Source organism: Mustela lutreola, chromosome 14 (assembly GCF_030435805.1).
Source record: "Mustela lutreola isolate mMusLut2 chromosome 14, mMusLut2.pri, whole genome shotgun sequence".
Classification (NCBI taxonomy): domain Eukaryota; kingdom Metazoa; phylum Chordata; class Mammalia; order Carnivora; family Mustelidae; genus Mustela; species Mustela lutreola.
In genome coordinates, this window is record NC_081303.1 from 31,917,994 (window position 1) to 31,945,903 (window position 27,910).

Consider the following 27,910-nt stretch of genomic DNA (forward strand, 5'->3'; position numbering starts at 1 on the left):
TACCCTGTTTCTTTTGATTGGGGCATTTAGCCCATTAACATTCAGGGTAACTATTGAAGATATGAATTTAGTGCCATTGTATTGCCTGTAAGGTGACTGTTACTGTATATGGTCTCTGTTCCTTTCTGATCTACCACTTGTAGGCTCTCTCTTTGCTTAGAGGACCCCTTTCAATGTTTCTGGTAGAGCTGGTTCGGTGTTTGCAAATTCTTTGTTTTCATTTGTCCTGGAAGCTTTTAATCTCTCCTTCTATTTTCAATGATATCCTCGCTGGATATAGTATTCTTGGCTGCACGTTTTTCTCATTTAGTGCTCTGAAAATATCATGCCAGCTCTTTCTGGCCTGCCAGGTCTCTGTGGATAAGTCTGCTGCCCATCTAATATTTTTACCATTGTATGTTACGACTTCGTTTCCCGGGGTTGCTTTCAGGATTTTCTCTTTGTCACTAAGACTTGTAAATTTACTATTAGGTGACGGGGTATGGGCCTATTCTTACTGATTTTGAGGGGCGTTCTCTGAACCTCCTGAATTTTGATGCTTGTTCCCTTTGCCATATTGGGGAAATTCTCCCCAATAATTCTCTCCAGTATACCTTCTGCTCCCCTCTCTCTCTCTTCTTCTTCTTCTGGAATCCCAATTATTCTAATGTTCTTTAGTCTTATGGTGTCACTTATCTCTCGAATTCTCCCCTCGTGGTCCAATAGCTGTTTGTCCCTCTTTTGTTCAGCTTCTTTATTCTCTGTCATTTGGTTTTGTATATCGCTAATTATTTCTGGTGCCTCATTTATCCTAGCAGTGAGAGCTACCATTTTTTATTGCACCTCATTAATAGCTTTTTTTATTTCAACTTGGTTAGATTTTTGTTCTTTTATTTCTTCACAAAGGGCTTTTATATCTCCCAAGAGGGTTTCTCTAATATCTTCCATGCCTTTTTCGAGTCTGGCTAGAACCTTAAGAATTGTCATTCTGAACTCTAGATCTGACATATTACCAATGTCTGTATTGATTAGCTCCCTAGCCTTTGGTACTGCCTCCTGTTCTTTTTTTTGTGGTGAATTTTTCCGCCTTGTCATTTTGTCCAGATAAGAGTATATGAAGGAGCAAGTAAAATATTAAAAGGGTGGCAACAACCCCAGGAAAATATGCTTTAACCAAATCAGAAGAGATCCCAAATTGTGATGGGGGAGAAAGGGGATAAAAAGAGGTTCAGAAAGAAAGAAAGAAAAAGAAAAAAATAAAGAAAGAAAAGAAAAGAATTTTAAAAAAGAAAATGAATAAAGAAAAGTATAAAAAAGAAAAAATATATATATTAGATAAACTAGTTTAAAAACATTAAAAAAGAAAAGGGTCAAAGTTAAAAAAAATTTTAGCGGAAGAAGAGAAAAAAATGAAAAAGAAAAAAAAATTAAATTAACTGCAAGACTAAAAAATCACAGGGAGAAAGCCATGAGTTTGTGCTTTGCTTTCTCCTCCTCTGGAATTCTGCTGCTCTCCTTGGTATTGAAACTGCACTCCTTGGTAGGTGAACTTGTTCTTGGCTGGATTTCTTGTTGATCTTCTGGGGGAGGGCCTGGTGTAGTGATTCTCAAGTGTCTTTGCCCAAGGCGGAATTGCACTGCCCTTACCAGGGGCCGGGCTGAGTAATCTGCTTGGGTTTGCTTTCAGGAGCTTTTGTTCCCTGAGTGCTTTCCGTAGAGTTCTGGAGGACGGGAATACAAATGGCGGCCTCCTGGTCTCCAGCCCGGAGGAGCCGCGAGCCCAGGGCCCCACTCCTCAGTGCGCCCTCAGAGAGCAACGCCCAGTAACTCCCGTCTGCCTGACCTCCAGCCGCGCTCAGAGCTCACCCAGCCTGCGGCTGGTTCAAGGTAACCCCAAGCTGTGTGCTTACTGTCAGCTCTGTCTCTGTAGCCGGCTTTCCCGTTGAATACCCGCAAGCTCTGCGACACTCAGACACCCCTGATCCTTCTGTGACCCTGCGGGACCTGAGGCCACGTGACCCCACATGGGCTTCGCCCCAGTTTAGCCTCTGGAGCAATGTCCCTCAGCGGAACAGACTTTTAAAAGTCCTGATTTTGTGCTCTGTTGCTCCCCCACTTGCCGGGAGCCGGCCCCGACCCCTGGGGTCTATCTTCCCGTCGCTTTGGATTCACTTCTCCGCCAGTCCTACCTTTCAGAAAGGGGTTGTTTTCTCTATTTCTAGAATTGCTGTTCTTCTCTTCGATGTGCCGATGGATTTGCAGGTGTTTGCAATCTTTAGATAAGTTATCTAGCTTATCTCCTGCTAGCTGAAGTAGTCTCAGCCTCCTACTTCTCCGCCATCTTGACTCCTTCCCCCTTTTTTCTTTTTTTTAACATCTTAATTTTATTTTATTTTTTCCAGTGTTCCAAGATTCATTGTTTATGCTCCACACCCCATGCTCCTTGCAGTATGTGCCCTCCTTAATACTTACCACAGGCTCACCCAACCCCCTCCCAACTCCCCTCCAACGTCCTCAGTTTGTTTCTCAGAGTCCACAGTCTGTCTTTGTTTGTCTCCCCCTCCGATTTCCCCCAACTCACTTCTCCTCTCCATCTCCCCATGTCCTCCCTGTTATTCCTTATGCTCCACAAGTAAGTGAAACCATATGATAATTGACTTTCTCTGCTTGACTTATTTCACTCAGCATAATCTCTTCCAGTCCCCTCCTTGTTGATAAAAAGTTACTACTTAGTTTTTCCTGTCCCTGTGCATGCCTCTTAGTTCATGACCTTTGATTCCTCCCACTTAGTAGTAGATTGTCATAAGAAGAGTTCTTACTTATCGTCTCTCCTCCGGTGTTTCTCCTCCAGCCTGTTTTTTACATATTATTGGCCTATTAATCATATTAAGTAATAGCCATGATCTCTCACTCCTCTGCTGAAAAGCATTTAGTGTCTTCTCACTGCCCACCATGTCAAACCCAGACATCCTAGGCTGGCAGGTAGAACCTTTAGGTATGGCCTCATTTCACATATGAGGGAGGAAACTTTAACCCTTCTCTTTCTGTCTTCTCACCAAATCCAATTAGTCACAGGCTCCTGTTGATTCACCCTGCTTTTATGTCACTGATTGGCCCTCTTTCTGTCCACTTTCTTTGCTCCTGCCTTAACTCACACCCTCTTGATTATGGAATTATGACAGAAGACTTGTTCCTGGTTTTCCTGCCTCAGGTCCTTTCCCCTCTACATTATTCTTCATATCACACACAGAAGGAAATGCAACCATTGTGCATTCCTTTAAGATGTTTAATGGCTTCCCGTAGTATCTAGAAAAAGTCCCAATTTCTGAACATAACCTAAAGGTTCTTCCCATGTCCCTTTATCACCTCTTGGATGTTAGGCTTAAATCACATTAAGTGCCTCCGTCCCTCTGTGTCCCAGGGGAGCCTCCAGTCTCCTGCATGCTGCCTGACCCCTCTTTTGTCTTCCCTGTACCCTTCTCTGAGACTCTGCTCCTGTCCCTGGGTTAATGGCCATCTTAAGTACTTCCACAGGAATGTGTCCTGTCCTTCCCCTCATCTTAGCTCCAGTCATATTTCCCTATAGTTGCCCTTTTACTTGTTTGTGGAGTAAGGAAACTTAATGATTCTTGAGGGCAAAAGATGGTGTTTTATTTGTCTTAGTATTTTCCCAATACCTAGTATAGGGGGTACAGCATGTTTTTTTTCAATCATTTTTGGTGTATGAATGAATGCATAAGCATCCTAATATTCTGCAGAAGTGTATCAAATAGTCACTGAGCAAATGGGGTGGTAGGCACTTATGGCCCCTCATTGTTGATACAGCCAAAAGGACAGTTGTATCTGACAGGCAACTCCCATGATTGCCCTAAGTCTTTGTCCTTCCGTGTGTGCTTGAGGCTGATGGCACATACCCTTTTTCTGGGCTTTTTATGTTTCCAGTTTTCTTCAGGTGCTTGCATATGCATAGCAGGTGGGCACAGTGCAGTCTGCGGTCATCCCAGAGGGGAGACCCCATGCCTGGAGCCTGAATGGTGTCCTCACTAGCTCGGGGCCATTTTGATCTTTGCCCATGATTTGATAGTTGTGCTCCTGGGACATGATGAGCCTAGGGTCCTCTTTCCCTGCTGCCATCTTCCCTCCAAAATCCACCCATGATTTAATAGTAATGATGGAAAAAATGCATAAAATGTTTGATTTGTATCTAGTCCAGGCTGAGGATGTGAGTGATGTCTTTATTCTATACTGGTCACAAGGCACTTCCTTTATTCATAATAACCTTGACATGTCCCCAGTCTGAATCACTAAACCTGATCACAGTTTCCTTCTAAGACTCCCCATACTTTCCTTCTTGGCTCATGCCATGGAAACATTCAGATCAGGTTCCTCTTCATTTTAAGGCCCTCCAGCAGTTTCCAGCTGCATTTGGATCTGAAGTCTCTGTAATAATCTATGAGTTCTTGCTGTAATCTGGATCCTGCCCTCCATTCCAGACACATCCCACTTCCCTTTCTTTTTTAATCACCCCATTCCAGCCATGTCAGCCTTCTTCCGCCTTATTCTTTTAGATTCTGATCTCTTCCCCACTGAGTTTCTCCTCGCTGCCATTCCCTGAGCCTAGAATTCTCTCTCTGCTTTTTACACAGCTGGTTTCTTCTTTCTCTCCAGGTCTCAGCATGGGATACTCATGTGACCAACCTCACTAGTGGGTCCTTCCCTGTGCTCTATCACTGTTTGCTTTACATTTTCTTCATAGCATTTCTTACCAGCTCTAATTACGAATTTACTTTTTGGTTCATTGCTACTCGTCAAATCTAAGGTGTGGCACTTACTGGCTGAATGACCTTAGGCAAATTATATAACCAACTTTCACCCAAATAACCTTATCTGAAAATGGAGATGTTTTTCTTGAGAGCTATTACTTGATGCCTGATACTGTGCTAATTATTTAACATGGATTGATTTAGGCCTCCCAGCAGAGGGGCACAGAGAGATTACCTAAATTGCCCAAGGGCACACAGCTTGTTAATGGTGTAGACACAATTTGAACCCATTCAGTTTGACTTTGGAGCCCATGCTCTTTACTGCCTTGCCAGGCTAAGATCAAATGTTCATTGAGTACATAAATGAGAAGCTTCCTCATCAGCTTTCCTGATTTTTCTTTTAGTGTTCTGCATGATAGCAGAAGAGCTTGACAGCTTTCCAGATCTATCTAGAATGCCTAGATACCCCCCACCTTGCCCCACTTACCCTACTTGGAGGGAAGTGTGGCTCCTTTGGCCCCCTGAAGGCTAGAAACTGAGCTCTAACCCCCAGGGTGGCCTTGATGAGATGGAGGCAGGGGCCTCCCATCTTTGTGCAGTGGGAGCCAGTTTCAGACAAATACGCTGTGTGTGCTTCTGGCAGCATCTGCTGCCTACAAACATCCAGCTACAAGGAATTCACTCTGGTTGATTCTTCTTTTCTTTTCCTTGACAAAAGGCAAGAACTATGCAGGAAGGAAAACCTTTACTCTGAAAAGAATTGCTAACTGCAGGACCAGCCGTACTATTTTATGGAGCAATTCAGGGGACTCAGGAGCCTGGCAGCTGGGGCAGGGGGCTGGGCTTAAGAAGACCCAGGATCTGAAGCCAGTGGTCCTGCCATCAGCACCTGACCTGGGGAGTAAGAGGTGCTGCAGAGAGATAGGCTTTGCTTTCCAGTTGCCAATGACAGATGTCATCACGCAGAGGTCCGCATTTTCACTTCCAGTACCTGCTTCTCTCTCTCTCTCTTTTAAAGATTTTATTCATTTATTTGACAGAGATCACAAGCAGGCAGAGAAAGAGGAAGGAAGCAGGCTCCCCACTGAGCAGAGAGCCCGACGTGGGGCTCGATCCTAGGACTCTGGGATCATGACCTGAGCCGAAGGCAGAGGCTTTAACCCACTGAGCCACGCAGGTACCCCCCCCCTTTTTTTTTAATGAACAGAGTATATTGAGGGCCTACAGAGATTCGTTTGAGCACCCCTCCTAGCTGATGAACCCCACCTTTGGGGCTTTGCCTGCAAGTACTGCCCCCTCCTCTATCCTTCATTCTACTAGCTGTATTATTGTGAACCAGGCTTGCAGCAAGGATCCCCTGAGTGAATGTGTTACCCTCCGTGGCTCTCAGATGACCCCGAGCAAATCTCTCCTGCAGGGGAAGGGCATTGCAAAGAGAGGAGGCGGTGGGAACAAAGCCGTAAGATCAGGAAATTGTGTATGTGATTAGGAAATAGTGAGCTTGTGCATTTGACAGAAGATAGGATACGGCAGGATAGGGCCATATAGGGCGGGAACTTCTGGGTTATTCTCTAGATGCCCCTGATATCTATCTATTCTTTACCTTTCTCATCCCTGCTCTGTGCCCCAGGAAGCTGACTTCTGTGGTTCCATCACAGGGACTCCCTGGCCCCGAGGTTTCCCATTGGAATTGAACAACAGGATGGGGGAAGCGGAAGTGACCACCTGGGGGGGAGCTGGACAAGGAGATTTTCCTCTTGCACTCATGGTTTTTATTTAGCAAGGAGTTGAGGTGGTAAAACACATCATACAAGGACAATGTGAAGGAATGAAGGCTACTTAGAGAAGAGAAGGCTGAGGAGAAAAGGAGGTTCATTCTGTGCCACACCAGAGGGCAGCTCGAGAGCCATGAGTGGAGGAGGCAAGGAATAGGCTTCAACTGATGATGGAGACAGCGGCTGACGCTTGTTTCCATCTGCCTATTGGTGGGATGAGCTTCTTACCTAGTGATGAATGCCTCGTCCTGAATGGGATTAAGTTGAAGTTAAATGCTTGCTGGTCACTGACTATAAAAAGACTTCCTGCATTGTGCTGTAAATTGAGCTGACGAAAGTCACATCATATTCTATTTCCTTTAGTTCCAGCCCAGTGATTCTATGATTTTCCTCTTGCCTCAACACAGGAACAGAGGTGGGTGGATGGCCACAAGGCTAAAAGCAGCAGCTGTCCAGATTCTTGGCCTTTCATTCCAGGTATGTTCTAGAGGGACTCAACAGCACAAAGAACAAAAAAAAAAAAACCGCTTTGTAGGTCAGAAGTTGAATAATCTTATTTGTTTCTATTCCTCTGCCATGGTCATCTTTGTCTCCTTTAAATAATACTCTACTTCTGTCAGTTGAGATTAACAGCATGAGTTTGATTGGTCAACCATGTGCGGGAAACGTAGAAGAGAGAACAAATGTGCTTTGATTCCCTAGTGGTTCTACCAGCTAGGGAATTTCAAAGATTTCTTTTTAAATCTCAATTGAAGATGGGATGAAGGAAATGTGCTGTGATGAAAGCAGGTCTGGAACATAGAAAGGTGGCAAATGAGAAATTTCTTAATGGGGGCAGAAAAGAATCTCTTTCTTTGGCCTGAAGGGTGTTAAAAAGATACATGCTTATCTAGAACCCCAGTATCTTGAAGGAATTCAGGTTTTTCTGCTTTGTTCTTCCATTTGATAAATCATACATAATATTTATAAATTGATTTTAAGTTTATAGACTCTTTTATGTGCATTATCTCATTTTATCTTGTGAGGCAGTTGTGGTAAGTAATACTTTTCCCATTGACCAGATGAGCAAACTAAGACTTGGAGATGCAGTGTTTCCTGTCCAAGGCCATGCAGGTCCTAGGTGGATAAGCTGGACTTTGAACTTTAACCTTACAGTCTCACTATCACATCATAATGAGAGATTAGATTGTAAACCAGCACGTATTGTGTATTTTTCTCTTATGTCAGACTTTGCACTAAGCACTTTACATGGGTTACAGCACTCCCATTTTCCAGATTTGGAAGCTGAGAATGTTTTCTCTAGCTTCTAGAGCTACCAAAACATAGACTACAATTGAATCTCAAGATTGTTACAGGCTTACAATATCTTTGACAATAGGATGAAAAAAATGTCAGTAGCATTTAACATGGGAGGATGTGCATGTCTGGGTGAACGCAGAGAATGTGGGTGCCAAGAGCCCACCCAGAGCTCCAGACTGCATCTCTAATTGCCTCCTGGTCATCTCCCTTCGGTTATATTCCTGGAAACTGAAATGCTCCCTCTTAAACTAAATTCCCAGTCTCCTTCCCAGCACTGTGCCTCCTTTTGCACTCTCTATCTTGTCCCAGTACCGTGACTTCGGCTCAACTCATATAGGGTGTGTCAGTATTGAAGACTTCTAGACTGGACTTCAACAAGACTGCTCATGGCCATTCCAGCCTTTCAGTTCCCCCACTACTGTGCCTTAGTTCAGACCCACACAACCTGACTTTGGCGGTGTCTGTCTGAGACTTTCCACTCCTCTTCTATTCCTACAGATTATCTCAAGTTATATTGTCCAGAAACATTGGTTTTATCCAATTGTTCCCTTTCTCTAAAATCTTCATCCTCTTTCTGTTACAGTCATTCCTTCCTCTGATGATAACTGAGCAACTGCTAAGTGCCAAGCACTCTTCTACTTGCTGGGCATCCCCGAGTGAACAAAGCAGTTACAGAACCACTTAAAAGCACACGCTCTTCAGCCAAAATTCAATGTCATCTATACTTTGGCGTAACTCATTTTTCTGGCCTTTTTGGTGTTTCTGCACATCTGTGGGTGATAACCCACATTCCTTGTTGTCCAGTCATACTGAGCACTCTCAGTGTCCTTTCTCCATGCCTAGTTGTGTGGTTACCATTACCTGGAGCTCTGCTTCCCCGTCCAGATTTCTTGTGACCCAGCTCACCTACATCTCATCCCTGAATTCTTTCCAGATCTAGTCAGAATTAATCTCAGTCGTACTGTGAACACAGTGTTTTCGCATGTTATGGTTATTATCACCACCTCCATTCTTTGTACCTTTGTACCCCCCACCCTCCCACACACTGAGGTCTTTGAGTAGAGGGATGTCTTGCCTGTGTTTGTGTTCTCAGCCCTTGGCTCAGTCCGTGGCACATAGTAGGCACCTGATAAATATTAACCACTTTGAAATGTTATAGTTCTTTTTTTTAAAAAAAATATTTTATTTATTTGACAGAGAGGGAGTGAGATTACAAGTAGGCAGGAGAGGGCGGGAAGCAATCTCCCTGCTTAGCAGAGAGCCTGATACGGGGCTCGATCCCAGGACCCTGGGATAACGACCGGAGCCGAAGGTGGAGGCTTAACCCACTGAGCCACCCAGGTGCCCCATGAAATGTTATAGTTCTTGATAGCACTCCCACCATCATCTACCACCCCCTTTTCAAAGATCCTTAACAGCTGAGTTACACAAATGTATCTTGCGCACGATTGTACAAGTTCAGGAAGGCACTTTTAGCCTCTAGGTGGCAGTGTTACTGTGCTCAAAGGGAGGGAGTTGCTCTGTTGGCCAGGAAATTGTATCAGCCCGCTAGGATACCTGCCTTCCTGTCTCCTCTTCCTCCCTCCGTCTTTTCATCCTCCCTTTTACCCTCACTTTCTCCTTTCTTCTCCCCGCCCCCTCGTCCCGCCTCTGTTTCTCTTCCTCTATTAACTCTCTTCACAGATTTTTTAAAAACACCAAAACATAATTGTAAGCCCTGAGGAAAACCTACAAGGCTGGCTGGAGACCATGCCTTCTCCCTCACACCCTTCGTGTAGAATTGTAAATTTTAATGTTTCTAATAGATCCCGTTCAAACTTTGGAGGTGTGGGGATTATGATCTTCAGAGAAGGGGAGATAGGAACCAGTTGCTTTTAGCAGAAGCCAAGTAAATAATTCAAAATGGCCTCATGGCCCATCTGCCAATCTACCTCTACTCCTGGACCTATCTTTCTGGGTGTCAGGGCTCAGCCTCGAGCACTTGGCTTTGGGGCGCAGGACTGAAAACTGACTTGTCGACCAGGTTTAGGGAGGGGATGAGAGGCTGCATCAACAGGGGATGTTTTCATTCCACTCAGGAGGAGGAGGGTGGCTAAGTTTGCTGGGAGCCCACTACGAGGAGAGAGGGACGGAGAGGGCGGCAGGGCCAAGCAGGGTGGACACAGCAGGCTCCCACAAAGGCAGGGGAATGCAGTCGGGTTTTGCTCTCTGGTAACAAATCTAAATTTCCACCTGCCTATTTTTCCAGAATGCCCACTGCTCTAACAATTCAGCATTTTAAAGGAAGATGGTGGAGGAGGGAATTGGTAATTTAAGCATGAAAAATGTCATTTTGCCTCAGAGCAAACTGCCTTTCTTTGCCCTGACTCCTTTTGTGTGGTTTGGATTTAGGCATATCTGGAAGATCATTTGCCCAATACTAATAGGAAGGCTCACTGTGCTCGTTTGTTATGAGATGTAATGGGACCTCCTCTCACTGTGAGAGCAGCAGCCACCTAGCACTGCTGGTTTCTATTTTTCTGTCACCAAGAGAAACTCTCTATTTCTCTCTCTCTCTCTCTCTCTCTCTCTCTCACACACACACACACACACATAAAACAAAGAACTCCTGGATTTCTACTCACACATTTCTCTTTGAGACAAAATGCATTCATCCTCCTCCAAATTCCATACTCGTATTCTGTCCCTGCCTTGGGTTCAAGGTCATTTGATTTGGAAGGGAGGTCTTTTCACTTGCATGTGGCTAATTAATCAGACCCTTTCCTCCTGCCAAATTTCTCAATATCTTTGCTTTCTAAACAGGAGCCGTGTTTTCCATTCTTTTCTCCTTCAAGAAGCCCGTGTTTATGACCCTCACTTTTGGGGGCCATGCATTTATCCTTCAGTTCTAAAGAATTCACTGTAGGTTTTTATCATTTTTTAAAAAAGTTTGGATATAACTCTAAGAGGTTTAGAGCCTTACTTGAATTTTCTATCTCCTTATATATAAACATGTTCCCTTGGAGAAATCTTTTTTCTTTTTCCCTATATTGCCCCAAATTGTTTCATCAGTGTCATTGAGCTCTGCCACCTCTGGGTGTTTTGAGGCCCACGTGTGAGTTGCCCTGTTCTCCTGAAACCAGTGAGAGCCTTGAAGTGCTGGCTGTTGGATTCCCAGCAGATTCTGCCAGTTGTCTGTTGGAGAGTAAACATCTCTCCCCTCTATGCTTTAAATATGGGGGGAGAATGAATAGAAGCATCTGTCAGCTGGATCTGGAATATGGTCAAAGCCTTTATAGTCCCCCAAAGCTCCTTGAACAAAATATTACCTTGCTTTTCTTTTTCTTGCCTTCTCAGATGGTTTCTCAATGAGGCTCAAACTGCCTTATGCCTGGGCCATGGCTGGCACCCCCTGTGACTCATTGTTGAATTTCTCTTGCTGTCGTAGGGATCCTTGCAATTTGACTGGTGCTCCAGAGCCTCAAAAAAATGTAAGAAAACTCCCCACCCAGCTCAGTGACGTTTGCACAGCTTGACTGCTGTGCCTCTCTGATAAAGGCTTTTCTAACAATTTTTTAAAAATTGGCTGTAATGGAGGTGCCTGGGTGGCTCAGTCAGTTAAGTGTCTGCCTTAGCCTCAGGTTGTGATCCCAGAGTCCTGGGATTGAGTCCTGCATCAGGCTCCTTGCTCAGCAGGGAGCCTGCTTCCTCCTCTCTCTTTCTCCCCCTTGCTTCTCCCCCCCCCCATCTGCTCATGATCTCTCTCACTCTCTCTCTTTCAAATAAAAAAAATTTTCTATGATGGAAACTGAGGCTCTTCAGGAGAAGTGATGGTTCAAAAGGTACCCAACGTGTGGCAGAGCGAGAGACATCATATGGCTCAGTAGTTGAGAGTATGGGTTTGCAAGTTGGCCTGTGTGGCATCAGGAAAGTTTCTCAGCCTCTCTAGGCCTCCTTTCTTTATGTAAAATAGGCATAGTCATCATACCTCAAAAAGTTATTCTGAGGATCACGTGAGATAACACAGGCAAAGTTCTTAACCCAGTGCCTAACTAAACCAAGTGCTCAGAGAATGTCATCTATAATGTACAATTAAAATGATGAATCATAAGGCTGGAAGGTACCTCAATGATCATCTACCCACTCCTTCCTCTTACAGCTGAGCATGAGGCACTCAGGAGCGTCCACAGTCATGCCACCAGTGGAAGCCAACAGCTTCTGTTAGAAGGCAGGTCTCCTGACTCCTCACCCAGCTTGCTTTTCCCCTCAGTTGCAGACCCTAGACCTCCCATCCTGTTTTGATGATGGTAGTAGGTCGTGACACAGTAGTTACAATTACAGTCACTCATTCAGTAAATATTTATTGAGCAAACGTAGTGACAAGAGCACACAGATCCTATACAGAGCAATCCTGCTGTCTTTTAGGGGAAATAAAATATGCACCAATAACTAAAATTCAGAGCACTGTAAGTATTCATTAAATAAGGATTCACAAAAGTGCCATGGAAGGCAGAGAAAAGAGGCCCCATAAAGCTGAATGGTAGGGTAACAGTGAGCACATAGTGGGGTCTTGTTATGTGCTAGGTGTGACGGGGCATACACAATGTGAGAGCAGGAATGGTCTCTGATGTATCTTTGCATACCCAGCACCTAGAATAGTGCAAGCGTGTGATAGGTAGGCATCAGATATTCCTAGGGAGAATGAGTGACTGGGGTTTTATCTTCTTTTGTTAGTCTAGAGGTCATCATGAGGACTATTTGGCAGCACCCGCACCCCTGTCTCTGTTTCTCCTTCTTCTGCTGCTTGTTGCTTTCTTGTTCTGTGCCTGGGGGGGCCCACAGCAGGGCAGCGCTCCTCAGAAGTTAGCCCTGCGGTGGGCACTATAATTGCTCTGCCTTAGGGAGGACTGTACTCCAAAATATCTGACGTCTCCCCAGGGGCCCCTCCCTCCTTTCCACCAAAGCCCTTGTGTCCTGCACCCCATGCCCACTGTGCTCAGGACTACGCTAATCTGATCAGTGATTCCATTTTATCATGTTATTGCCCAGCTTGGCTGCTCCATTAGGAAGCAAGCTGAGAGGTGTGATCTGATTTCTAGTGGGTTCTGCTACTTTGGCTGCAGGATTGAGAGGAACTGTGTGGGTAGATTTATTCCTCAAATAACCTTCCCTAGAAATCTGTGTTGGCTGACTTTGTGGAAAAAATGGGTATCATCAGTGTTATTGATCTGACCTTTTCCCCTCTCCTGGTGGGCAGTGTCTATGCCATCACTGCTCCATTCTCTTGGGTGCAGCGAGACAATTTAGAACCATTTCTAGGAAACCCACTCTTCCCTTTGGCATTTTGGAGAAAGAAAAACATTTTTTTTTGGAAGTATAATCAACATACCATATTATATTAGTTTCATGTGTATAACATGAAAAAAGATTTTTGACATGAGCACAAAATAATGGTGTTGCAATGCCCCAGACACAACTCTGGTTGTGTGGTACACTGGGGTGCATGGAAAATACTTTGGTGGAGTAATGTGGGCTTTTATTTCTAATGGAGGTTCCTTGTCTGCTGGGAATCCAGCTAACTGGCTGGGCTTTTCAGTGATTTGTGGGTGGTATAGGAAGGGGAACATTCTGATTTTTCTTTTATTCTGCAATGAGAGAGGAATGCAGGCTCAGAGAATTTTCTTTTCACTCTAGTACTTAGGTTACTACTGTCGGGGGCACTGTGTGCTCCTCATGTGGGAGGTTTGGGGAAGCAGAAAGTGCAGGGAAGTGTCAGGCTTGGGTAGCATAATCAGTTATAAAAAGAATAACCCTTATATTGTTTTGGATTTTTATCATGAGATTGTACATGTTTATTAGAGAAAAAAAATTCAGCAGTCAGATTAAACAAAATCAAGAAAGAATCATTAAAACACCGAAGCAAGGCTAACAGCTTACAGATGTTTAGCTTTCCAGACTTAGCATGTCCAGCTTTCAGGGTCAGAGGATAGAAGTGGCATAACTCCTTCTCCATCAACAATTAAAAATAACCAGGGCTGGGGCACTTGGCTGGGTTAGTCAAAAGAACATGCAGCTCCTGATCTCAGGGTTGTGAGTTCAAGCCCCACATTGGATGTAGAGATATCCTTAAAAATAAAATCTTAAAAAAAATAACTAGGGCTCCTTTATGTGAACTGAAGTTAATAATGAAAATATCTTGCCTTTATATACCATATTATGTTTATAAAACATTTAAGATATATCATCTTATTTAATCTTTAATGATCTTCTCATTTAGGTTGTGAATGCTCTCATTTGTAATTTAAAAAGAATCCAAAACTGAGATTCAGAAAGGTATAGTGACTTCCTCCAATTAAATAACATCTAAGTGGCAGAGTTGGGACTTGAACTGAGGTCTTTGGTTTTCAGAACTAAAGTGTAATTTACCAGGTTCCAGCCACCTTATCATTTTATGGGAGCCCTGTGTATCAATCAGTGATTGGTCAGTTACAGTAATGCTCTATAATGAACCACCTCAAAATTCAGTAGCTCACAACAAGTCTTCATGCTCTCTCACCCATGGGTCCACAGATAGACTGAAGTTAGCTCATCTAGCCAGGCCTCAACTGGGTGGTCTTGTTTCAGGTTTCAGGCAGGCTGGATCCAGCTGGATCCATTTATTTCATGTGTATTTATTCTTTTATTCTGAAGACCAGATAGAAGAGGATGCTCTTTTCATGGCCAGTCCCTGGAATACGAGATCTATGATGAACTACTTAAGCACATAGGGAAAGTCCCTCTTCCCACCATACCTGGGGAAGTTCCATTGGCTGGAGCAAGTCACGTGGCCACACCCATGCAATGAGGAAGGGTATACTACCTAATGGGAGGGGAAGGGGAGTAAATAATGATATAAGCCGTCACAATCTGGTTTTTTTTTTTTTTTTAAAGGCTGAAGCATTTTTTTTTTTTTTTAAGATTTATTTATTTATTTATTTGACAGAGAGAAATCACAAGTAGGCAGAGAGGCAGGCAGAGAGAGAGAGAGGAGGAAGCAGGCTCCCTGCTGAGCAGAGAGCCCGATGCGGGACTCGATCCCAGGACCCTGAGATCATGACCTGAGCCGAAGGCAGCGGCCTAACCACTGAGCCACCCAGGCGCCCACAATCTGGTTTTTAATTCATTGTTTTGTGCATGCCAAATATGTTTACTCCCATATCAGTACCCTTCAGTGTTGTCCAGTCAGTATCAGGCTTGATGTCTAAGATCTTGAAATTAAAGCAAATCTTGATATGGCTTCTATTCACTTACAAAATAAAGAGACAAATTATTTGCTTTCCAACTACCTGATATAAATATTAATAGGGACAGAATAACTGAAATAAATACTCTTAATTGCAAAAGGGAAGAGAGGCACCTGGGTGATGCAGACAGTTAAGCCACCAACTCTTGGTTTTGGCTCAGATCATGATCTCAGGGATGTGGGATCCAGCCCTGCATTGGGCTTTCCTGAGGGTGGAGTCTGCTTGGGATCCGCTCCCTTCACCCCCTCTGCCCTTCCCCCTGCCCTCTCTCTCTCTCTCATAAAATGAATAAATAAAATATGAAAAAAAGTAAGAATGGTAGCAGATTGCAGTCACTGACTCCAGCCATTCTGAAACCTAGCTGTGTATAGTATAACCAGATTTCCTTATTGTCTAGGTATAAAGTCTTCTTTCACAAAGACCAGGGACTGGCAACTGTACAGGGCCAGATACTAAATATTTTAGGCTTTGCAGACCATTTATGTGTTGCAATATCTCAATTTTGTATTATGGCAAAAGCATCAGTAGACAATATAAAAATATACAGGTAGGGTTGTGTTCCAGTAAAATTTTATTTAAATTGGGTGATATAGGGTTTAATCTCTGGGCCATGCTTCACTGACCACTCGGACTAGGCGGCCCTAGATCGCTCTGGGGTACAGCTCAGTGATCTATTGTTCTTCATGTCTTTGGCTCCAGTGTTTTTCAGCACCATGCATGGCCACTTCTGAAGAGAACTTTAAAGAGTAAGCCTTTGTTTCTGGATCAGCAACTTTTTCAAACTGCTTTCTGCTTATAGAAATCTGGCAGCCAGAGATCTTTTTACATGTCAGACAGTTATTGTCTCAGGTTGATGGCATTTTACCAATACAGGTATATCAAAATTTTTATGAGTTTCCTACATTTGATTTCAGTCAACTCCATGTTTGTTACATCTAGGATTCATTTTGAGAGAAATCTTTCTCTTAAGACTTAATTTTGGCTACCTAGGATTTATCAGGTCTCTGCGGGATCATGCCTTTTATATTTCTAGGAGCATTTTGTCCAGCTGAAAAGTACTGATAGGCACCACTTCAGTCCTTTCAAAAGAAGTTGTGACAAAGGATGTGACAATCACATGTTGATTTGGTCTTTGTCCTGAGGCTGATAAGATGGTAAGATAAAGATAGTTTAACTTTTCAAACCTACAAGTCTTGGAATTTCTGGGCTTTCTATATTTTCTCTCAGTATTGCTTGCATACTGGTCGGCTTCCTCTACAAACAACTTTGTCTTGCAATATCTTATCTATCTAACAATCAAATTGCCTTATCAGCATTCTGCCTGGACACTTTCTTGTCCAGTGCTTCAAGTTATTAGGCAGATTTCTGTCCTCCACGTTACCACAGATGAGTTTGGCCAAGTGCATCGTCACTACATAATATGAGTGGCATGTTTCCAGCTTTCTAGAACGCTTTCCTCATCATCTGCTGCCTAATCACCAAACCGTAGTCACATATTTTAGGTTCTCGTTATGACAGTACTCCACTTCTGATAACCAATTTCTCTGTTGGCCAGCTATTGCTGCAATAATGCTTTGTCATAAACTAGCCCAAAACTCATGACTTGCGAACACAAGCACTTAATCTCACCTTTGAAGGTCTGCTGTTGGATTGCCATCCTGAGTTCAGCAAGGGGTCTTGTTTCAGTTTGCATGTAATTGGGATTGGGTCCAGGCTGTTCAGGGTTCAGGTCTTTTTCATAGGAGTTTGCTTTCAGTTCAGGATTACGTTGGGCATAAGCCCCTCTTATAGCATATCAGTATAGCACTCTAAGTTGAATCACACAACACACTTAAAGCTTGTGCTTACATCATATTTACTGATTTTCCAGTGGACAGAGCAAATTATGTGCCAAGCCTAAGGTTAGCGGAGCAGGGAAGTATACACTGTCCTCAGTGGAGAGGGGAAGGGAGTGAGCTTTTCGCTGAGTAACAATCAAATGATCATAGTAGGATTCCCTTTCAAGATAACTGATGTTTAAAAGACAAGGAAAAGAAGTAGATGTTTATCCAATTCCTTACTCAAGGCATCTGGTTTTTCGATTTCCTCCTCACCACAACTTTGTGACCAAATTCTAGCCAATGAGATGCCAGTGATGTGTGCTACTTCTGGATTTACCCGTAAAATAAATGGACGTGCTCTCCCACCACTCCTTCCACCTATGCTGGAACGTGACAGGGGCCGTCAGGGAGCCACTTGGATCCCCAAAATGGAAGCCATGTGTTGGTGAGGGCCGGCTGCCTTCCTACTCCTGGATTGTTATGTGGAAGAGAAACTTTGATCTTGTTTAAATCATGTTTTTTCTATCTTTGTTACAGCAACTTAGAGTGTACACAATACTTCGTCTAGATTTTTACACAATAGAGGGAAAGCTGTGTTTAAACCACTGCTTTTTGGGTGTCTTTGTTAAAGGAACTTACTTTGTTCCTTCACAGAGATTATACTGCTACTAGTGATGGTTGTTGAAGGGATTAAGTGAGATAGCATAAAAAAAGAAGGAACCTAGCAGACTTTCTGAATAAATGGCACTTGTAATGATAATTATAATAGTAATAATATACTGTGTTAGTAGTATAATTGATACAAAACATAAGCATTAATGTAATATAGGACAGTCAATTCAATTAAATTCATAGAATATGATAATACTTATTATAATTATTATTGATCAAGTACTGGCCATATTCAGTGTAGGTTAGCTAGCTCTCTTGAACTATCAATCTTAGTTCCTGGGAGCTCCTCTTTTTTCTGCCTCCAACCCCCGCAATGTAGTAGTAGTTACTTCTGTCATCTCCTTCAGTTGTGGCCCACTCAGATTTCAACTAGTATGTTCATAAATAATCCTGAGAAGAGTGAAGAGTTAGAGGTGTTTGAGTGGGAGATCTCAGGCCTTGAGCAATATGTGTTGAGTGTGGTTGGGGTATTTAACTGGTTTCCAAAATAAAGGAGAAATGTTAAATATTCTGTCCTGTTGGCACCACATTTTCTGGACTTTTAAAATATAGCTCACTCCCTGCCAGACCCCTCTCAAATGCATGTAGGTGGTTCAAAGAAAATTCATCACCATTTCTGGAAAAACAGCCTTACATTTAATAGCCCATGGACAGAAGATCAATAATGTTCTCTATTCAGAGGAAGAATAGTATATTTTCATTACATATTCAGGTTTATAGGGAGATGTCATGAGACTGGCAAAAAGAGTGGCTCTGGTGTCTCAAAGAAGAACCATTCTTCCTTCCTTCAGCGAGCACTTACTGAGCACTCCACAAACCAGGGGCTTCATTGGGGATACAGAAATGAGTGGGACATGTTTCCTATCTATGAAGAGCTCACTATCTAGCAGTTGCGAGAAGGCAGTATATATAATGCTTAAGAGAGTGGGCCATGAGAGTCCGTCTAATTGGCTTCAAGCCCTGACTTTGATGTTTAGTAGCCTTATGACCTTGCACAATTTATTTCACAGATTTGTGCCTCTGTTGCTTCTTCTGTCATATAGAGATAATAAGGGTTAATGTACTTCATAGGGTGGTTGTAAGTATTAAATAAGTTCATACAGCTAAAGCATTTAGAACACTGCCTGGCATATAGTAAGTACCTCTTTTGTGTGGCCATATTATCCACTGAGCTATAGGCTCTGTGAGATCAGAGTATCTTCTCTGCTTTGCTCACTGCTGTGTCTTTGGGAGTTGGACTTAGGACTTGGTACCAGCAGACATTCAGTATATATTTGACTGAACTTGTAAATACTCAATAAATATTTTTTTTTGTGTGTGTGTGAGTGTGTGTTTTAAAGATTTTCTTTATTTATTTGACAGAGAGAGTGGGAGAGCACAAGCAAGCAGAGCAGCAGAGGGAGAGGGAGAAGCAGGCTCCCCACTGAGCATGGAGCCTGATGTGGGCCTGATCCTAGAACCCCGGGATCATGACCTGAGCCAAAGGCAGTTGCTTAACCAACTGAGCCACCTAGGCTCCCCAATAAATATTTGTTGAATGAATAGTTGATTGGCATAATCTTTTTTTCCTTGCAGACCCTCTGCCTTCCATAGAAAGGGTAGTATTTACTGAGCACTTAATATCTTCCAAACTCAACGTTAATGGATGATTTAGTCCTTTACAAACTTTATGAGTTTGCTGACATCACATTTTACAGATGGGGAAACTGAGGTTCCAAAGGATAAAGTAACTGGTGGGAAGTCATACAGATGCTAATTGACGGATTCAGAATTGAATACAGTGTGTTCAGGTGTTTGTGCTGTTGAACTGCTGCCCTGTCCCCCCCCCCCCCCGGTGTCTGCATAGATGGCCAAGCTGATGGCTCCATCAGCACGCTAGCGTGCACCAACTGTGTTTCTTTTGCAGGTGCCATCTGCATGCCTAGGGAGCTGGGCATTATGGGAAAGAAAACACACAAAAACCTGCATTTGGCATCTTGGCTGGTGTGTACTCGTCACATGGTTTATCAGTTCAGAACTGGAGAGTGAGATTTGGCTCTTGAGTGCTGAACGGCTCATTGACTAGGCTGCTCCTGTCTTCCTTCATGTTCAGGAAACAGAAGATGCAGTTGAACTTTGAGCTAATGGGTCCGTTCCATTCATTATTTTCCCAGAACACCATTTTATCATGGAAGCTCCTAAGTGTTTGACAAAGAATAAAGCATCTCATTAGTGCCTAGGAAGTTATGAGGTAGGCAGATGGTTACTGTTTTCTTCTTTTCTTGGGCAGAAGCACAAATGTCTCAGAGAGTGTGAAAGAAGCGTAAATTCTGGGGGCTCAGCAAGCCAGTGAGATAACCCCTTTCCCTGTTTCCTTTCTTACCCTTTGCTAAATGTAAAATAAAACCCTTTCTACCCTCCTGCTGTCAAGTTGGTATTTATATGCAGTATAGTCATAAAAGGACAAGAGTTCCTAGATATACTTTGATATACATTCTTGGCTTAGCAGCTACCCTCAGCCCTATGTGTGCTGGCAGAGTGGATAGGATGGGGTGGTGTCTATAGGTGACCTGACACCTTTAATCCTTGGCCAGTGATGTATATATAACAAGATGGCATATAGTGTCAGAAAACTGTACTTAATTAAATTAATCTAGGACTTCCATCTCCAGGAACCAATGGCTGAAAGAGCCATGACCCCATTTGTTAATAATATCCCTCCCGTTGAATGGGAAATAAGAATAATCACAATAATAGTAACCACTACGGTAATAAGAAGTAATATTTACTGAATGCTTCTCTATGCCTACATAGAGCTAAGTGCTTTGCATGCATTATCTAATTTAGTCATCAAAACAATCTTATGAGGTTTTCATGTAACAAAAATTAAGCACCTGCTATATGCTCTTTAGTATTTTAGGCATTTGGGATAGATCAGTGAACAAAACAGCAGGAGAGAATAAACAATAGACATAACAAATGAGTTTGGTGATAAGTGCTATGCAAAAAAAAAAAAAAAAGTAGAACAGAGAAAGGTATATTGGAATAAGCAGAGGGACAGTTTTCGATTTTAAATAGAATGGTCATGTTGGATCAAAGACTTGACATAAGTGAAAGAGTGAGCGGTACAGAGAGCTGGAGGAGAGGGCACCTCTAGCAGAGGCCAGAGATGAGAATCTGCTGGGTACTTTCAAGGAATGAGGGTGGGTGGGTGGGTGGAGGGCAGAGCACTAGGAAGTGAATGGGGGGAGTAGAAGATGGTGTGGGAGAGGTGACGGAGGGCACAGATAGTGTGAGAATGCAATGAGGAGCCATTGGAGACTGTGAGCAAAAGAATGTTATGCTATGACTTATTCTGGCTGTTGGGGTGGGTTCTTAGTTAATCATTCCTGTTTTACAGTTGAGGAAATGGGGATGTAGATGGGCTTGGTAACCTGTCCAGGGTGACAGAGCTTGTAAGTGGAAGGAAGAACAGGACATACCCCAAGTCTGCCTGACCTCAAATCCCATGCCTTTAATGACTGGACTGTCTTATCTGTTAATATGATCAAAACCACTTTTTCTTGCAAACAGGTAATTTTCTTTTAATTCTCATGTCTTCTCTCTGCTACATCTGTCCCTCCTCTCCTTGCCTAGCCATTTTGGGCTATGGTAATTTTTGGTTCAGTCTTGTAAAAGGCTTTAATCTCTTGCTATTAATGCATCCCCTTGCCTATTTTTTTAATTAAATTTTTTAAAATTTATTTATTTGACAGAGATCACAAGTAGATGGAGAGGCAGGCAGAGAGAGAGAGAGAGAGGGAAGCAGGCTCCCTGCCGAGCAGAGAGCCTAATGCGGGACTCGATCCCAGGACCCTGAGATCATGACCTGAGCCGATGGCAGCGGCTTAACCCACTGAGCCACCCAGGCGCCCCAATTAAATTGTTTTTTAATATTGCAATTGGCATACAACATTATATTAGTTTGATGTATGGCATAGTGATTTGACAATTCTATACTCAGTTTTCACCATGGTGAGTGTAGTTACCATTACCTGGTTTTTAAAATGTGCCAATTCATCTGATACTAAGAATTCCATGAAATTCCATTGCTTTCTTTTGTTATCTCACTAAGGGAGTAGTGAGTGTGTGCCCACTTTGGGACTAGAAGAATGATTCCAGGCATTGGACACTTAACATCCTCTTCAGTAGCCTGGGGAGTTGATGGCAGAGGGATCATAGCCACTCAGTGGGAAATTGGGGCTCTATTTCATTCCTTTTCCTGGAACTAGCACTTCTGTCTCAGTAGGGGCCCCTTTAATGAATCAATTAAGGAGAGTATTATTATTGGAAGCTGTTTTCAGCCCAATTAAGAACTTGCGACATGTCAGTTGGGATAATAAAAGTGAGTTAAGTCTCAATTTTTCTTTATTAGGGTGTTTATTAGAAGATTGAAATGTTCATTAGGTGGAGTAAAGTGATACAGTCATCTTTCGCTCATCAGAAGCACAATGGCACCTGTGTTGCACTCAAGGTTAAGGTGGCAGCCTCTTCTTTATACATAGAGCTGAGTTCTAACTCTGCTCCTGTTGCAGGTCAAAATAAATGTGTGAGGTTCACACTCAGTGTTAGAGAAGTTTCCTTTACTTCATGTGATGATGGGGAAACTAAACACATCTGCATGCTTAGGAGTAAGATAGTGGGTCAATATTTGGAATATCAATGAACCAAATGTGAGGTTTGGGAGGGTGGAAGCTCATGTCAGACCTTGGGATTACCTCAGAGACTAAAATCACAGATTTTATAAACTTTGTAAATTTTGGATCTAAAATTTTTCAATTATAGAGAAAAATATGAGAAGTAAATTGTTAACACTCCTCTACCCTCCCAGCCTTATCAAATTTTAACATTTCTCCTATATTTGCTTCCATTTTTTGCTTAACATTATGGATATAGTTGAAGCCTCTTATGTAATCCTCCCTACGCCACTTCCTGCCCCCACCTCATTCTCAAGAGTTAACTACTCTCCTGAATTTGGTATTTATCTGCCCTTACCGGTTTTTATACCATTATTCTACATACCACATGCATGCATTCCTAGCAGTGCAAGGTATTGCTTGCTCCCAAGCTTTGTATAAATTTTAGCATATAGTATATATATGTCTGCAACTTCCTTTATTTATGCAGTATTTTATTTTTGAGATTTTTCCATGTTGACATAATCAGGTTTAATTTATTTTCTTTCTTGTACACATATTTGCCTCAATATGTCCATTCGCCTGTTGAACTTTCAAGATATTTTCAGTTTTTCCTGATTACAAACAATACCGCAGTAAACCTCCCTATATATGTTTTCTTGTATACACTTGCAAGAATTTCTCTAGGCTGGGGTTTCTCAAACTTAAAAAAGGAAGTGTTATATGTTGCATTTTATGTTGCAGTGTGGTAACATATGTATTTGCGTAATCATACACACACACTACAAGTAAAAGTTTTATGAAAACAATACATCCTTATATCAATGAAGCATTGTGATATATACATGGATATCTATCCTTTTGTCATAGCCTATCCTTTCTAATTTATTATTCCTTTTCCTACTCTATGTATGTGCACATATGCATGTGTGTGCTTGGACATGTGCACACATGCATATGCGTGTCTTACAAAATTGATTCCGTGACAGAGAATGGGTCACAGAATGCAGTTTGGAAAACACTGGTCTGTGATACATTACCAAGAAGTGAGACTTTTGGTCATCTTGGACTTTACCTAGATATTGATAACTTGTTCTGCTGAGTGATATACTCTTTATTTTAAATTTTCTGGGTGTTTTGCTTTAGGTGTGTTCCTTTTAAGCAATAACAGATATATTTAAAACAAATTTCAATATGTTTTATTTGATGTTTTGTTGAAAATTTAATCTGTATACACATATAGTGGTATATTTGGACTTATTTCAATATTTTTGTTTTGTGTTTTTATCATCTTTCCCCCTTCTTTTATTTTTTCCCTTCTGGCCTTCTGTGGATTGATCAATTTTCTGTATTTCCACCACAGACCTCTTACATTTCTTCTGTTGGCTTGGAAGATAAAGACTGTGGTACTACTTTTTTAAATTGGTAGCTTTCCCTGCCCTTTAGAAAATACACTTTGATTATAAGTATTTATAAATAATTTCAAGTTGCTAAGTAATTTTTTCCTTTTTTTGAACACAATGTGGACCTAGTGCTCTTTTCCAATGGGTACAACTCTTACATTCCCATCTCATTATTGTTTAAAGTGTGACTTTACCTGTTTTGTTTTATTATTTAAACAGAAAAATGTTATCAATGTTTATGGCCAGTAGCTAATTAAATTTATTGGCTTAAATGGTTTTCTGTTCTCATTTTTAATTTCCTGTGCTGCCATGATTCTCTTCTGTATTCATTTCTCTTTTTGCTGAAGTACATCCTTTTGTGTATCTTTTAGTAAGGAGATTTAGATAATATATTTTTTGCCTTTTTGTGACTAAACTTGCTTTTGTTTTGTTCCCACTCATGAACAGTATCTTAACTGGGTCTGTAATTCTAGGGTAACATTTTTTTCCTCAACTTTTCAAAGACATAACCCCATTGTCATCTATCTTCTTTGTTGCTTGGAAAAGTCTTCTGTCATTCCAAATGTCATTCCTTTGTAGGCAATCTGGCTTTTCTTCTTGTAGCTTTGAAGTATTTTTCTCTTTTCTCCCTGATGTTGTCAGGCTTACTAGTGTCAGATATGGATTTATCTTTATTTTTCTTGTTTAGCAGTCAGAGGGCAATCTTGACTTGGTGATTCTTGTATTACTCATTTTGGAAAATTCTTAGTTCTTATCTCTTCTGGAACAGCATTAGAAATCTCTCATTCCAGGAGTGCTTGGTAGCTCAGTCGGTTAAGCATCCAGGTCTTGATTTTGGCTTGGGTCATGATCTCAGGGTAATGAGATCCAGCTCCCGTGTTGGGCTCTGTGCTCAGCAGGGAGTCTGCTTGAGATTCTTTCTTTCTCCCTCTGTCCCCGGCCCTGGCTCATGCACTTTCTCTCTCTAAAATAAAAAAATAACCCCCCCTTTTTTTTTAAAGAAAGAAATCTCTTGTTCCATTCTCTATATTTATTAGCTGCTTTTAAATTTAATTTTTATTGCCAGAGCAAGTCTAGTTAATATCTGTCACCACACAAAGTTACAAATTCTTTTTTCTTGTTATGAGAAGTTTTACTTTTTTAGAAATTTTCAAACACAGAGGCGCCTGTGTGGCTCAGTGGGTTAAGCCTCTGCCTTTGGCTCAGGTCATGATCTTAGGGTCCTGGGATCGAGTCCCGCATCGGGCTCTCTGCTCAGCAGGGAGCCTGCTTCCCGCCCCCCTCTGCCTACCTCTCTGCCTACTTGTGATCTCTCTCTCTCTCTGTCAAATAAATAAATAAAATATTAAAAAAAATTTTCAAATACATAGTTCAGTATTATTAGCTGTAGTCACAATGTCACACTACATCTCCAGAAGTTATTTATAACTGGAAGTTTATGCCTTTTGATTCTCTCATCCATTTCTCTGTCCCCCCCACCCCCCGCCAACTGCTTCTGGCAACAAGAAGTTTGTTCTATGAATTCTTCTTCTTCTTCTTTTTTTTTTTTTTAGTTTCCACATGTAAGTAACATCATACAGTATTTGTCATCCATGTTGTCATAAATTACAGGATTTCTTTCTTTTTTATAGCTGAATAATATTTCATTTTATGTATATACCACATTTCTTCATCCATTTATCTATTGATGGACATTTAGGCTGTTTCTGTATTTTGGCTAACGTAAATAATGCAATGAAAATGGGGGTGCATATATTTTAAAGTGGTGTTTTCATTTTCTTCACATAAATACCCAGAAGTGGAATTGTTTCCACGAGTGGTTGCACCAATTTACATTCCAACCAACAGTGCACAAGTGTTCCTTTTTCTCCATATCTTTACCAAAAATTGTTGTTTCTTGTCTTTTTGATAATGGCCATTCTAATGGTGATATCTTCTTGTGGTTTTGATTTGCATTTCCCCAATGATGAGTGATGTTGAACATTTTCTCATGTACCTATTGGCCAGTATGTAGGTTTTCTTTGGAAATCTGTCTCTACAGATCCTCTGTCCTTTTTTTTTTTTTTTTTTTTTTTAAAGCTGTACAAAGTTCTTCTTTTGGTTTGTTTTGTTTTTTTAAAAGATCTTATTTATTTATTTGACACAGTTGACAAGTAGGCAGAGAGGCAGGCAGAAAGGGCGGGGGGAGGCAGGCTCTTTGCTGAGCAGAGAGCCTGATGCGGGGCTTGATCTCATTACCCTGGGATCATGACCTGAGCCAAAGGCAGAGGCTTAACCCACTGAGCTACCCAGGCACCCCCCTCTATCCTTTTTAAAAATCATATTACTTATTTGCTATTGAGTTGTATGAGTTCTTTATATAAATTGGATATTAACCCCTCATCATATATATGATTTGCAAATATTTTCTTCCACTCATAGGTTGAGTGTTTCTTTTGCTTTGTTAAAGGTTTCTTTTTGCTGTGTAGAAGCTTTTTAGTTTGATGTAATCCCACTTGGTTATTTTTGTTTTTGTTGCCTTTACTTTTGGTGTCAAATCCAGAAAATCATTACTGTCAAGACTGATGTAGCTTAGTGCTTATATTTTCTTGCAAGAATTTTATGGTTTCAGGTCTTATGGTCATGTCTTTAATCTGTTTCGATTTATTTTTTGTGTATGATATGAGGTCCAGTTTCACTCTTTTGCATGTCTGCCCAATTTTCCCAACACCACTTATTGATGGCATTATCCTCTTCCTATTGTATATTCTTGCTTCCTTTGTCATAAATCAATTGACCATATGTGCATGGGTTTATTTCTGGGTTCCTTATTCTGTTTCATTAATCTATGTGTTTGTTTTTATGCCAATATCATATTGTTTTTATTATTATGCTTTATAATACAGTTTGAAAGCAGGAAGCATGATGTCTCTAGCTTTGTTCTTCTTTCTCAAGATTGCTTTGGCTTTTTGGAGTCTTTTGTAGTTCCCTATTAACTTTAGGATTCAAATTATTGCTTAATATTTTAATATCATGCTCATTCCATTTGTGAAATTCTGGTGTGGGCTTTACATTTCTTCTGAATGATCTGGCCTGAGAGCTTCATGGTTCTCTTGGCTCATCTAGGTTGGTTTAGTCATGTGAACTCTGTAGTCTGGCATGAGTCTGAATCTCTTGAGTAACCACTCAATGGCTATGAAATCTTGGGTAAATTACATGAGTTCCGTGCTTTAGTTATGTCATGTATAAAATGGAGATACTAAATGAATTGGTCACAAGAATTTATGTATGGATTAAGTGAGATAATGTCTATGAAGTTCTTAGTTTACTTTCTTGACATGGTGAGCACTCACTAAAAATAAATGATGGCTAAAAATAAAATAAATAAATGATGGTTATAATAACTATTCTTACATTTACAGATGACCCTGAACATAGCTGGATGAGAAGAATCCTGGAGAACTGTTATGAATGCAAGATGGGGACAAGCAGGGGGAAATTGTGAGGAAATCAACAGAGTGAGGAAAATTTAGGGAAAATATCAGAAAGTAACAAAGTGTTTCCCTCTGATTCATTTGTCTCCTTAATTTTACTGATTCCCCTAACATGAACAGCTTTTTCATATTCCAAATGTAGCCGTTAATAGGAAAAAAAAAAAAAGACATTCTAGTTCTATTGGGCCAAAACCTGGAGCAGCTGGGGACAGTGGAAAGAACACCGTTCTTGGTAATGGAAGATCTGGGTTTGAACTTGGCTCTACTTCTTTGAATCAGTCATGCTTCATACCACTTCCTAAAGCTTCATTTTCCTTCTCTGTAAAATGTAAATGGTAGTCCTGCTTCTTAGGGCCCTACTGAAGATTAAATGAGATCATGTGTGGGTAAATGCAGGATACCTAATAAGTACTCAATGATTCTTTTTAAAAAAGAGAAAGTCAAAGAGATTTGATAACTTGTGCCCAAAGCACTGCCTCCCTGGGTCTCAACTTCAACTTGTATTTGTGTAACTCTACCTGCAGGCTGGCTCCCCTCCATTTTTCCAAGATTCCTGCTGGCAGGAAGCAATATAGCGATGTTGTAATTTGATAAAGAAGTATGGTGGAAAAGCTGGAGCCCCATTTCACATCAGTATGGTGGATACTGCCCTGTGGAAAAATGGTGCCACAACAGGTTTTGTGTGTCCAGAGATGGGAGTGATCCGGGGACGTCCTGAAGACTTGGAATCAGAGTGTCTGCGCTTTAAGTATGTGGCATATCCAGTTTTCTCCCTCTCTGAGTTTTTTCTCCCCCATTGTCAAACTGTA

The 27,910-nt window shown here is 41.6% G+C and overlaps 1 long non-coding RNA gene across 1 annotated transcript; it reads left to right on the forward strand.

Moving 5' to 3' along the window:
- The first annotated feature begins 1,654 nt into the window (after positions 1 to 1,654).
- LOC131815243 (uncharacterized) lies at positions 1,655 to 27,381 on the forward strand. Its single transcript, XR_009347620.1, has 3 exons — positions 1,655 to 1,866; positions 6,925 to 6,994; positions 27,030 to 27,381. It is a non-coding gene; the product is annotated as an uncharacterized LOC131815243 (long non-coding RNA).
- Positions 27,382 to 27,910: the final 529 nt, after the last annotated feature.